The sequence below is a fragment of the Macaca fascicularis genome, chromosome 8 (genome assembly GCF_037993035.2).
Source record: "Macaca fascicularis isolate 582-1 chromosome 8, T2T-MFA8v1.1".
Classification (NCBI taxonomy): Eukaryota; Metazoa; Chordata; class Mammalia; order Primates; family Cercopithecidae; genus Macaca; species Macaca fascicularis.
The window spans coordinates 2,091,393-2,104,359 of NC_088382.1; the positions used below are offsets into that span (position 1 = coordinate 2,091,393).

A 12,967-nucleotide genomic window follows, 5' to 3' on the forward strand; every position below is an offset into this window, starting at 1 on the left:
GTGTACTGCTTGCTTGCGGCAGGCTGGTTCTGAGCAGCAGTTGGAGCTTGGAGCGGAGCAAGGCTTGCTGGGCTCTGACCCGAGATGCCATCCCTGTGGTGTTCTGCTGCTTCCCTAACACCCAGCCCTCTGCAGCGTCCTGCGGCTGGGCAGCAACCCCCCTGTGGATGTCCACGTCCTCATTCCTGGATACGGTGGATATGTGGCCTTATGTGGCAAAGGGGCTCTGCAGGTGCGGCCAAGCTCAGGATCCTGAGATGAAAACATGACCCTGGAGTATCTGGGCTGGCCCTTCGTGATCAGAGGTGTCTGTGTAAGAAGGAGGCAGAGACAGAGAAGGAGATGTGAGAGTGGAAGCAGAGGAGAAAGAGAGACACAGAGAGGGAGACAGAGACACAGAGAGACAGAGACAAAGAGATAGAGATAGACAAAGAGAGAGACAGAGAAAGAGACAAAGAGACAGAAAGACAAAGAGAGAGGCACGCAGAGCCAGAGAGAGACAGAGATAGACAAAGAGATAGAGAAAGACAGAGACAGAGACAGAGAGACAGAGATTATATTAGTCCATTTTCATACTGCTGTGAAGAACTATCCAACACTGGGTAATTTATAAAGGGAAAGAGGTTTAACTGACTCCCAGTTCCACATGGCTGGGGAGACCTCCATCATGGCAGAAGGTGAATGAGGAGCGAAGGCACGTCTTACATGGCAGCAGGCAAGAAGCATGTGCTTCTTTGGTTTTGCTCTTTGGTTTTCTCACTGTCAGATGTCAAATCAGGGTCATGAGCTGCCTCCTCCGTCTGCAAAGTGAGGGTGACAGGGATGGTGCAAGGCACGTGTCCCCTCGGGTGCACTGGCTGCTCAGCCCCTTTTATAAATTGCCTTTTATAAATCCATCAGATCTCAGGAAACTTATTTGCTATCACGGAGAACAGAACAGGAAAGACCCACCCCCGATTCAAACGCCTCCCACCAGGTTCCGCCCATGACGTGGGAATTAGGGGAGCTACAACGCCAGGATCTTTGTCCTGTGACACCCATGGCACAATTCTGGCCCCAGAACTGTCAGATGATAAATCTGTGTTGTTGAAGCCACGAGTTTTCTGTCGATTTGTGACAGCAGCCATGGAAAACGGATACATTCCTGTAGATTAAAAGAGTAAGTTCTTTCCTCAGAAAGAGATGACACCCAGGACAGGCTCTGTTGAGCTTCGGCACCGGGGTCTGAGGATGGGAGCACCGGGGTCTCTGAGGATGGGGGCACCGGGGTCTCTGAGGATCGGGGCACCGGGGTCTCTGAGGATGGGGGCACCAGGGTCTCTGAGGATGGGGAGCACCGGGGTCTCTGAGGATGGGAGCACCGGGGTCTCTCTGAGGATGGGAGCACCGGGGTCTCTGAGGATGGGGGCACCGGGGTCTCTGAGGATCGGGGCACCGGGGTCTCTGAGGATGGGGAGCACCGGGGTCTCTGAGGATGGGAGCACCGGGGTCTCTCTGAGGATGGGAGCACCGGGGTCTCTGAGGATCGGGGCACCGGGGTCTCTGAGGATGGGGGCACCGGGGTCTCTGAGGATGGGGGCACCGGGGTCTCTGAGGATGGGGGCACCGGGGTCTCTGAGGATGGGGGCACCGGGGTCTCTGAGGATCGGGGCACCGGGGTCTCTGAGGATGGGGAGCACAGGGGTCTCTGAGGATGGGGGCACCGGGGTCTCTGAGGATCGGGGCACCGGGGTCTCTGAGGATGGGGGCACCGGGGTCTCTGGGGATCAGGGCACCGGGGTCTCTGTGAGGATCGGGGCACCGGGGTCTCTGAGGATGGGGAGCACCGGGGTCTCTGTGAGGATCGGGGCACCGGGGTCTCTCGGAGGATCCGGGCAGCAGGGTCTCTGAGGATCGGGGCACTGGGGTCTCTCTGGGGATGGGAGCACCGGGGTCTCTCTGGGGATGGGGGAGCACTGGGGTCTCTCTGGGGATGGAGGCACCGGGGTCTCTCTGAGGATGGGGGCACCGGGGTCTCTCTGAGGATGGGGGCACCGGGGTCTCTCTGAGGATGGGGGCACCGGGGTCTCTCTGAGGATGGGGGCACCGGGGTCTCTCGGAGGATCCGGGCACCGGGGTCTCTCTGGGGATGAGGGAGCACTGGGGTCTCTCTGGGGATGGAGGCACCGGGGTCTCTCTGAGGATGGGGGCACTGGGGTCTCTCTGGGGATGGGAGCACCAGGGTCTCTTGGAGGATCTGGGCACCGGGGTCTCTCTGGGGATGGGGGAGCACTGGAGTCTCTCTGGGGATGGAGGCACCGGGGTCTCTCGGAGGATCCGGGCACCGGGGTCTCTCTGGGGATGGGGGCACTGGGGTCTCTCTGGGGATGGGAGCACCGGGGTCTCTCTGGGGATGGGAGCACCGGGGTCTCTCTGGGGATGGGGGAGCACTGGGGTCTCTCTGGGGATGGAGGCACCGGGGTCTCTCTGAGGATGGGGGCACCGGGGTCTCTCTGAGGATGGGGGCACCGGGGTCTCTCTGAGGATGGGGGCACCGGGGTCTCTCTGAGGATGGGGGCACTGGGGTCTCTGGGGATCAGGGCACCGGGGTCTCTGTGAGGATCGGGGCACCGGGGTCTCTCGGAGGATCCGGGCAGCAGGGTCTCTGAGGATCGGGGCACTGGGGTCTCTCTGGGGATGGGGGAGCACTGGGGTCTCTCTGGGGATGGGAGCACCAGGGTCTCTTGGAGGATCTGGGCACCGGGGTCTCTCTGGGGATGGGGGAGCACTGGAGTCTCTCTGGGGATGGAGGCACCGGGGTCTCTCTGAGGATGGGGGCACCGGGGTCTCTCTGAGGATGGGGGCACCGGGGTCTCTCTGAGGATGGGGGCACCGGGGTCTCTCGGAGGATCCGGGCACCGGGGTCTCTCTGGGGATGAGGGAGCACTGGGGTCTCTCTGGGGATGGAGGCACCGGGGTCTCTCTGAGGATGGGGGCACTGGGGTCTCTCTGGGGATGGGAGCACCAGGGTCTCTTGGAGGATCTGGGCACCGGGGTCTCTCTGGGGATGGGGGAGCACTGGAGTCTCTCTGGGGATGGAGGCACCGGGGTCTCTCTGAGGATGGGGGCACTGGGGTCTCTGTGAGGATCGGGGCACCGGGGTCTCTCGGAGGATCCGGGCAGCAGGGTTTCTGAGGATCGGGGCACTGGGGTCTCTCTGGGGATGGGGGAGCACTGGGGTCTCTCTGGGGATGGGAGCACCGGAGTCTCTCTGAGGATGGGGGCACCGGGGTCTCTCTGGGGATGGGGGAGCACTGGGGTCTCTCTGGCGATGGAGGCACCGGGGTCTCTCGGAGGATCCGGGCACCGGGGTCTCTCTGGGGATGGGGGCACCGGGGTCTCTCTGAGGATGGGGGCACCGGGGTCTCTCGGAGGATCTGGGCACCGGGGTCTCTCTGGGAATGAGGGAGCACTGGGGTCTCTCTGGGGATGGGGGCACCGGGGTCTCTCTGAGGATGGGGGCACTGGGGTCTCTCGGAGGATCTGGGCACCGGGGTCTCTCTGGGGATGGAGGCACCGGGGTCTCTCTGGGGATAAGGGAGCACTGGGGTCTCTCTGGGGATGGAGGCACCGGGGTCTCTCTGAGGATGGGAGCTGGTGCGGCTCCTCTGGGCCAGACAGAGCCGCCCGCCTGCCGCTGCTCACCGTCCTCAGCACGTGCTTTGGTTCGAGTTACCCGAAAGCCGTCCGGTCCGACAGGCGCCCCCCACACTGCCCGCCCCCGCTTCCCTGTGGTTCCCCGGGGCCCAGAGGCCCGTTCCTGCCTCAGCTCCCTGTGGTGGGGCCCGGGGTGGGAGGCGACTTCTCTGGAGACTCTGCTGTGTTAGAATTTGGGCGCAGGAGTTCTGGTCGCAGCAGGGTCCTGCCGGAAGGTGCGGAGGCCAAGGCGGTTTGAGGACTGCAGGTCCTTTCCGGCGAAGAACCCGCCGAAGCTGGGGCTGCCCAGAAAGAGGGTGAAGCCTTCTGAGGAAACGCCCAGGGCAGGAAGGTCCTGCCGACCCCCCTCTGACCCGGTCTCCTCCGAGTCCTCCCCTCTGAGGCTCCCGCCTGGGATACCAGGAACGGGGACTCTCAGGATGGTGTCGGGGCTTCAGGGCTGCAGGGGCCATGGAGCCAGGTGGAGCTGGGAGAGGCTCTGCGGTCAGCCCCCACCCTCCTCACTTCAGCCTCCTGCCGCAGAACAGACACCCTTGGAGCCGGGGGAGGGGCAGCCGGGGAGGAAGGACGGGGCTGGCCACTCCCTGTGACCCAGCCCCAGGCAGCTGCGCAGGCGGCTGACCTACCTCCCAGGACGCCCACGCGCAAGCTCTGCAGCTAGTCAGTGCCCCGCACCCTCCTAGGTCCACAGCCCCGCGCATCCCACATCCGCTCTGCAGCTAGTCAGTGCCCCGCACCCTCCTAAGTCCACAACCCCGTGCATCCCCACATCCCGAAAGGCCTGGGTGTTAAACAGAGAGGCCATCCGAGTTTGACCGTTAGTGTGTTTTAAAGTGACTTCCTGGCACCCTGCAAACCTTAGCATTTTAATCCCAGACAGCAGCAGGAAGGAGAGATTCGTCAGCCTGGTCAGAAGACATCGAGGTCTCGTTGGCTGAGCGGTTAGATGTCCTCTTATCCTGATGGAGATAGTTCAGAGCCATTTTCAAACATTTATACCCCAAAACTACTTTTTCCCAAGCGTATTGCCTAATTCGGCTGGAAGACTTTGTTTGGAAAAACTGAGTCTAGGGACCACTCCAGCTGCGCCCACCTGGCATGGTGAAGCCTTTGCCAGGGCACAGATGTGCATTTCTCCGGGACCAACCAGCCAATTGCTCAGTCATCACCCAGTGACCCTCAGCTATGCGGCTCGCAGCGTGGCTATTGTGGGCCATGAACCCTCCAGGAAGGACCAACATCGCCACCAGTGCTACAACTGAAAGCAGTGTTTAGAAAGTTGTGTACCAGTTTGACAGCGTGATTTTATACGCCTGTTTAACCTAACACTAAGGTAATGGTTTTGTATTCTGTATGTCTTTTACAATTTTATTTGTATTGTAAATTGAAATGTTGTCTGTCTATAACGGATTGAAAACTTTAAAATCATAAACTGACACGTTACTCCCAATAGCGTGGAAAGCCCTGCTTGTATGGAAGAGACACGAAACCCTGGGATGAGTATTATATATATTATAACATATAAAAATATAAACTTATATATAATATATAATAATATAATTGTTATACATCATAATATAATTATTATATATTATAAATTAATTATATATTATATATAACATATAAAGAATATAAAATATAAATTTTATATTTAAAATAAATAAATAAATGTATATATATATTTGAGACAGGGTCTCACTGTGTTGCTCAGGCTGGAGTGCAGTGGTGCAATCATGGCTTATGGCAGCCTTGACGTCCCAGGCTCAAGCAATCCTCTCACTTCGGCCTCCTGAGTAGCTGGGACTAGTTGATTTTTTGTATTTTTGTGGAGACAGGGTTTCGCCATGTTGCCCAGGCTGGTCTCCAACTCCTAGGCTTAAGCGATCTGCCTGCCTCAGTCTCCCAAAGTGCTGGGACCACAGGTGTGAGTCACTGTCCCCAACCCTGAAAATATTTTAAATTGCAGCTAACTTGCTCTAACATTATTAATAGATACTTGAAACTATTTTAAAGTAATGGTTGCCATCTTATTTCCTTTATTTTTCTGAAAAATGGTTACTAGGATTCCCACTAATAAACGTAATGGCCATTTGGGGACGGCAGCATTAATTCACTGCGGGTAACCTGCAGTCTGCTTGAGGGAACCGCATGCCCAGCCCCCACAGCCCCTGGGAGAGCCTGTCAGGGATGATGAGCGATGGGCATTTGGGCTCAACAGGCCTCATTCCTTCATTTACTCAACAGTTACCGAACTTGGCTTCATTCCCTCACACTGCTGGGCCCGCATGGCCTCTGTTTCCCTTTTAGGGAAATCAGCACAATTAGGGTATCATCTTAAACCTGGGACTGTCTGTAAATTAAAATCTGGGGGCCAGGCGCAGTGGTTCACGCCTATAATCCCAGCACTTTGGGAGGCTGAGGAGGGCGGATCACCTGAGGTCAGGAGTTTGAGACCAGACTGACCAATGTGGTGAAACCCCGTCTCTATTAAAAATAAAAAACATTAACCGGGCGTGGTGGCGCACATCTGCAATCCCAGCTACTTGGGAGTCTGAGGCAGGAGAATCACTTGAACCTGGGAGGTGGAGGTTGTAGTGAGCTGAGATCGTGCCATTCCACTCCACCCTGAGCAACAAGAGCGAAACTCTGTCCCAAAAAAATAAAATTTGGGGAATGACATGCTTAGCACATGGCCAATACATGTGTGCTATTGATGGTTAATAGTGGACAATATTTTGGAGGATTTAGGAGCACAGTTTCCTGAATATGAGGGTCTCAGGCGCTGGCTGGTGACATAGGTGGAGAGACTGACATAAGGAAAGAGCTTCACAGTATTTACGAAGCAGCTTGTGAGAAAAACGCAATTGCGCACAGTTCATCGGAGCTGAGGGAACACTGAGGTGGGTAAGGTTCACCTAAGGGAGTGCCAGGGCTGGGTAAGGTTCATCTGAGGGAGTGCCAGGGCCAGGTAAGGTTCATCTAAGGGAGTGCCAGGGCCGGGTAAGGTTCACCTAAGGGAGTGCCAGGGCCAGGTAAGGTTCATCTAAGGGAGTGCCAGGGCCAAGACTTTACTTCTGTACAATATGCACAGAATTTTTAAATGAACCAGTGAGTATTGTTTCAAAGCCAACACATATATTCTAATTATTTTTTCATGCCAAGAAGCTAGAAGTACTTTATAGCAGTTGGCTCCATTCCTGACAGTTATTGGGATTTAACAGCTTTATTGGTTGGGGGAGGAACACATGAACTCCTATGGGATAATACAAGCATTTGGGAAATTATCTGTTGTCTGGTGTTAGCACATTTAGAAAACTACATCCAATACCCGAGCCGGGCAGCGGAGCTGGAGACTAAGAAGCAGAGCTGGAGAGGAAGAAGTGTTTGCTAAGTCACCGTGCGGGCAGTGACAGAATCAGAGGTGACGAATGTGAGTCCGCCCGTTGGCTTAAGATCCAGTATCCTGAGTGAGTTGCACGGATCGTCTCCTTGAGCCCTCTCAGGTCGGTGCAATGGTGTCTCCCTGGAGCACAGAGAGGCCAAGTATCTGGCTCCAGATCACAAGACTGGCAGAGGGTGAGGCTGGTGTCTAAGGCCCCATCAGCTGAACTCCAAAGCGGGCTGTCTACAAATTCGGTTCAGAGTCCTCCCAGCCTGGAGCCCAGTTTGATGGCATCCAGCATTCAGAGGCCAGTAAACCACTGTGCCCTGGACAACTCCGTAAGCTTCACTTCTATTTTCAGGGTGGTTTTGCAAGTTGAAATATTTGCATGCTTCGATCAGGCTCTCCCTGAGCAGGGGAAAATTTACATAGTAAAATAGTATTACCCTTGAAATAGATTTAAGATAGGTCCCCCTTCTTCTTGACAGTATTACAACCCAGTTCAATTTCAGGAACTCTAGAGGTCTCTGTAGTTATGAAGAACTAATTAAAGGCATGAAATGCTCCTCTGCAAGTTTCATAGACCATGTTGGGCCTACAGTCCATTTCTAAAATAAATATCTAAAGAAAGAAAAATATGGGACTCCCCACAGACTACTTATCTACTAGATGGTGTGGGGTTTGGATGGATGTTATAAGTTACTTCAGCGATTTTTTCATCCAGTATTTATGGAGAACCTAGTGTATGCCAAGCTTGTAAAATCCAGTGGGCAGTGTGACCTATTCCCAGGTCTCTGACTGCTGGCAGGATGGCAGACAAGATGCTGTGGGGCTTGTATGTTCAGAGCACCGTGTCTTAGGTGACCTCCGGGGCCTCTGGGGGCCCAACCCCAGGGCGGTGGGAAAGCCAGATGAGGCTTTGTTTGGCCTGCTCACGGTTCTCTGGAAAAGAATGGGGGTAGTTAGGCCAGGCGTGGGGGCTCACGCCTGTAATCCCAGCACTTTGGGACGCCAAGACGGGTGGATCACTTGAGGTCAGGAGATTGAGACCAGCCTGGCCAATGTAGAGTGAAACCCCGTCTCTACTAAAAATACAAAAATTAGCTGGGTGTGGTGGTGCACGCCTCTAGTCACAGCTACTCCGGAGGCTGAGACAGGAGAATTGCTTGAACTCGTGACGCAGAGGTTGCAGTGAGCTGAGATTGCACCACTGCATTCTAGCCTGGGTGACAGAGCGAGACTCCATCTCTAAAAAAAAAAAAAAGAAAAAAGAAAGGACCACAGAAAAAGAAGAAGTATTCTGCAGCCAAAGGGAAGTAGAGATGCACTAGATCACAGTAGAGTCTGAAACATGTTTGGAGTAAATTGAACAAAATAAAAATGGAGCAGCACGGGAATTATTTTAGCCCCCACCAAAAGCGTCTGTTTAACGAAAGTTTTCAATTTTCAAAAAATCTGAGTAGCTCGCTTAGTTTCGGCCTCCTGTAATTCAAGTACTGACGGCAGGTACTACTCTTCTTGGCAACTGAGTGAAAAGGGTTTTAAAGATGTTCTCGGGGCGTTAGCTTTGGTGCTGGAGTCATAATGGCTAATTATGTGTATACAGCATGCAACTGGCAAAGACTGTCAGAAGCAAAAAGAACAAAAAAAGAGAAAGTAAAGCCTCCGGCTCTCCGTGCTTATGGAAATCTCATCGTCATTAATTTGCACAAAACCATTAAAAATAGCATTTGCCAGCAGGGGTCCAGTGTTAATTAGGACCCAGTCTGGGAGCAGCTGGAACTCTGCTATCCTGGCTCCGTCCTCACCGCCCTGAGCCCCGTCTGCGCCGCAGGGCCCGGGTGGGAGGCAGAGGCCACATTTCTGGATATGAGAAAAAGCTCCGACGTTTCGTCCACTCTCGTGTTGTAAACTTTAAAACATTCTGGAATCTGTGAGAATTTGGCAATAGGTTTTTAACCACTAAATATGTCAACAACGCATCGCCTCTACTTTTACCAAAAAATAGGCGCACAAAACTCCCCTGTTTGCGCCCGCGGCCACCTGTCTCCGCCTCCTCGCAGGAAGCGGCCCCGGCGCGTGGGCTCGGGCTCGGGCGGGGCGTGGGCCGCGGTCCCGGAAGGGGTGAAGCGCCCGGCGGGCGGGCGCGGGGCAGGGAGGCCCGGGGCAGGGAGGCCCGGGGGGAGCCGCAGCCGCTCCGCAGCCCGTCCGCAGACCCGGCCAGGCGGCGCGCGCCCGAGAACGCTCCGTGTGCACGCGCCCGCCCCCCTCCCCGCATCCCGCGCGCGCCTCTCGCAGCCGGGAGCCGGAGCGCTGGCTCCGCGCGGCCTGGAGAGGCGGAGAGGCCGGTCCGCCGCCCCCTCTGCCGCCCACGCCCCGCTGCGGGTCGGAGGAGCAGGAGCGCTCGCAGGTGCTGGGAGAGGCCGGGCCGCGGCTCCCACAGGTGCCGGGAGGAGGCCGCGCGCATGCGCCGGAGCCCACCCGCCAGGCTGCGCGTCCCGGGCCCGGGGGCTGAAGAGGAGCCGCGGCGAGGTAGGGCGGACCCCGGGGAGGCAGCGGCGGGGCCCGGCGGGCAGAGCTGGAAGGAGCCCGAGGCGCGGGTCGGAGGGGCGGCGGATGGTCGGCGAGGGCGGCAGAAGGCGGGAGGGGAGCAAAGGAGAGGCCGGCAGGGGAGAGGCGCGGAGGGGAGGCGAGGCCGGCACGGGAAGGGAGGGGAGCGGAGGGGAGGGGAGGGGGCGGTGCTGCCTGCGGCGGGGTGGGCGGAGGTGGGTGGTCTCCGCTCAGCCCCCGGGAGGGCGCGTAGGGGGCGTGGGGGCCTCCGCGCGGGGTCTGCCCCAGAGCCTCCCCCGGGACGCGGCGACTCCGGCCTGAAGACAATGAGCTGCCCGCGCCGCGCCCATGGTCACCGCCCCCCGCCGAGGGTCCCGCCGCCCCCGCCGCCCCCGCCGGAGCACAAGCTGGAGCTGAAGCCGAAGCCAAGCGCGCGGGGCCGGGGCTGGGGCTCCACCCGGGGTTGCTCCGCTTGGCTCTCGGCGGTCGCGGGGATCGGCTGTCCGGAGCGGACGGGGGTCCCTCCTGGACTCGGGGCCCCGGGAAGGGGAGCGCGGCCCTTGGTCCTCCGCGGCTGCGCGCGGGGTGCGGGGGTGTCCGGGCCGCTGACCCCCGCGAGCCCTGAGCACCCCGAACCACCCGCCCCACCACGCCGCGGCTCCCGAGCCCTGCCGGGCACCCCCTCCAGCCCCCGCCCCACGTGCTGGGGAGACCTCCGGGCGGTCTGGGCGGGATTCCGCAGGGGTCCCTCCTCTCAGGCGGGGCTCCTTCTGGAGCAGGAAAAGAGGGTTAACCAAAGTCCCTCCACCTTTTTAGAGTCCTGCAAAACCGTTTCCCCCTCCACCCACTCCAGTGTCTATTCTAAGGAAGAGAAAAGGAACAAATCAGTGCAGCGAGCTTTATTCTACTCAGCCCACGAAAGGCACCGCCGTCAGATTTTAAAGTTCCTGCCATCCCCTCAGGCACTAAGTGAGAAGTTCGCCGGGTTCCCGCCTCCATTTCCCACTAAGGAGCCGTTACTCGGGCTCCAATTAGGAACCCTTAATGGATGTCAATGGAACCTTTCAGTCATTTATCCTGAGCTAATAGTGTACATTATTAGAATAATCCTCCCCACTCCTGACATCACGGAAGGGAGCGTTCATTGCCTTCAGATTTGCTCCAGCAACAACCTGATGCCTGCAAATTTATGGTAATTGGCATTGCAATGCTCCCATCAGGGCATAACTAAGCAAAAATTGTAATGAGATAAAGCCTTTGAACTTTTCATGTCAGTTGCACAGGCATTGCTGGCCATAGCATTATAAAGCACATAATAAAATTAGTTAAAAATGTGGCTTACAGTATAGTCATACGTTAGCACAGCTACGTTCGGATCAATTACAGACCGCCAAGATGAGGCTGGTCCCGTAAGATTATAAGACTGTTTTCCTTGTGTCTCTTTCATGCTTAGAAATGTGTAGATACACAAACACCATTGTGTTACAATTGCCTGCTGTATTGTGTGCGCTGTACCGCTGTGCAGTCTGGAGCAGGAGACTGTGCAGTGGAGCTCAGGTGTGTAGCAGGCTGCACCGTCTAGGTGTATAAGTACCCTGTGTGATGTTTGCACAGTGATGAAGTCACCTAACTACCATGTCTCAGAACCTGTCTGCATCTGAACCATTCATGATTGTATTTAAGCCAGCATTGGGCTTGGGAGGAGGGGAGAAAACTTAATGTTGTGACTCTGAGACTAAAGAAATTCCCAGGGAGCAGGACTCTGTGTTGACTGATGTCTGGGCCTAACTTGACCCTCAGAGCACCTTGCCCTGGGAGGATGGAAGAATCCGGAAAGGTGGTTTGGAGGTCATTGCATCATTTGTAAACTCCAAGGCAAACCCGCTCAGTGGGGTTTCCGTATGTTCCGGTACAAGTAGCAACCTTCACAGTGGGAACCCAGCAGGTCTCGTCTTTGTCCCTGTGCTGATCCAGAGACTCTCCGTGCTGTGGATGCCTCCATCTGGGCACATGTTTCAGTTGTTTTCTAAATACCAATAGCACAGATTGTTCAGTAATAATAGCTTTCCTGCAAATCTGGAATCACTTAGGCAGCTGCAGTGCCTCTAAGCCTTCTTGCATCCAAGGCTGTGATCAAGGAGGAGTGGTGTCTGAGTGGGCTTGAGAAGGGCCGGGAGAACAGCGGGTTTGCTGATCACAAACCAGGCTGTCATTCAGCATATGTTCCCTGGGTGACTCGGGGCAGTATCTGCCCTTCTCCGGAGGTCAAGGGTTCATCGTGTCAATTGTGGTCTTGAGTTTTTTTTTTTCTCTTGAAATCATCGTAATTAAGCTAAAATTATAGTGTTGGTACCCAGCACATATTTGCAAAGTATTTAACAAGGAGCAAAAACTTTAAGAAATTAAAACATGTAGGAGTTTGCTTTTTGCTAACAGCCAGGTTCCTGCTAGAAATGATTTTGAAATAAACGGTGTCTTGGAAATAGAAACCGTTGCATGTCTTACGTGCGTTTTGTTTGAAGGATTAGCATGAATTTCCTTCTGAATATTTGTGGAGTTACCCCGCCCTCCCTCCCCCCCACCCCCCGCCACCCTGCTGTGGGTCAGGCACAGTCCTAGGTGCTGGGGATACAGTTGCAAGTAAAGTCAGCCTAGTTCCCTGCTCTCTGCAGCTGAGACTTTAATACAGTGAAAGGCATTCAGCATATAATTATGTTAATTCTTAGGTGATAACACACAGAGACTAGTGCTTTGAAGGAGAGGAATACATTCCCGGGAATGCACGTAACAGAGGACTCTAAGGCCGAGAACTAAGGGGTGAGAGGGGTGGCTCAGGAGCCCAGGAGGGTGAAGTTTGTGGCAACATCGTGTGCAAAGGCCCTGTGGTGAGGACCAGAGCACGGAAAGGCCAGCGAGGGGCGCTGGAGCAGAGCCTAGTAAAAGTGTAATGTCACCCGATTTTATGACTGACTTGTGGCATTTCCTTCTCATAAATTGATGGACCTTCACACTTCAGAGCAAGCTCCTACAGCCCACGGCCCACAAGCCACTTGTGGCCCAGGACAGCTTTGAATGTGGCCCAACACAGATTTGTAAACTTTCTTAAAACATTATGAGTTTTTTTTTTTATTATTATTATTATTTTAGCTCATCAGCTGTCATTAGTGTTAGTCTGTTTTGTGTGTGACCCAAGACAGTTCTTCCAGTATGGCCCAGGGAAGCCAAAAGATTGGAGATCCCTGCTTTAGAGCTTGATGGAGTTTCACATGGATTAATTTTGTAGCATGGAGACATCCCGAATCCTAAAGTGAAATCATTACATAGGAGGAGGCACATAGA

The 12,967-nt window shown here is 55.3% G+C and overlaps 1 protein-coding gene across 4 annotated transcripts in view; it reads left to right on the forward strand.

The window, feature by feature from the left end:
• The first annotated feature begins 992 nt into the window (after positions 1 to 992).
• The window catches only part of KBTBD11 (kelch repeat and BTB domain containing 11), a 40,449-nt gene continuing 28,474 nt past the window's right edge, over positions 993 to 12,967 (forward strand). For 3 of the 4 annotated variants that reach the window (XM_045397809.2, XM_065518729.1, XM_045397806.2), the window contains exon 1: positions 9,353 to 9,610. The gene's annotated coding sequence lies outside the window, so the exon portion shown is untranslated. Of the gene's footprint in view, positions 1,160 to 4,572; positions 5,030 to 6,998; positions 7,200 to 9,352; positions 9,611 to 12,967 lie in introns of those variants that run through there. The other variant, XM_045397811.2, reaches the window with a different exon arrangement.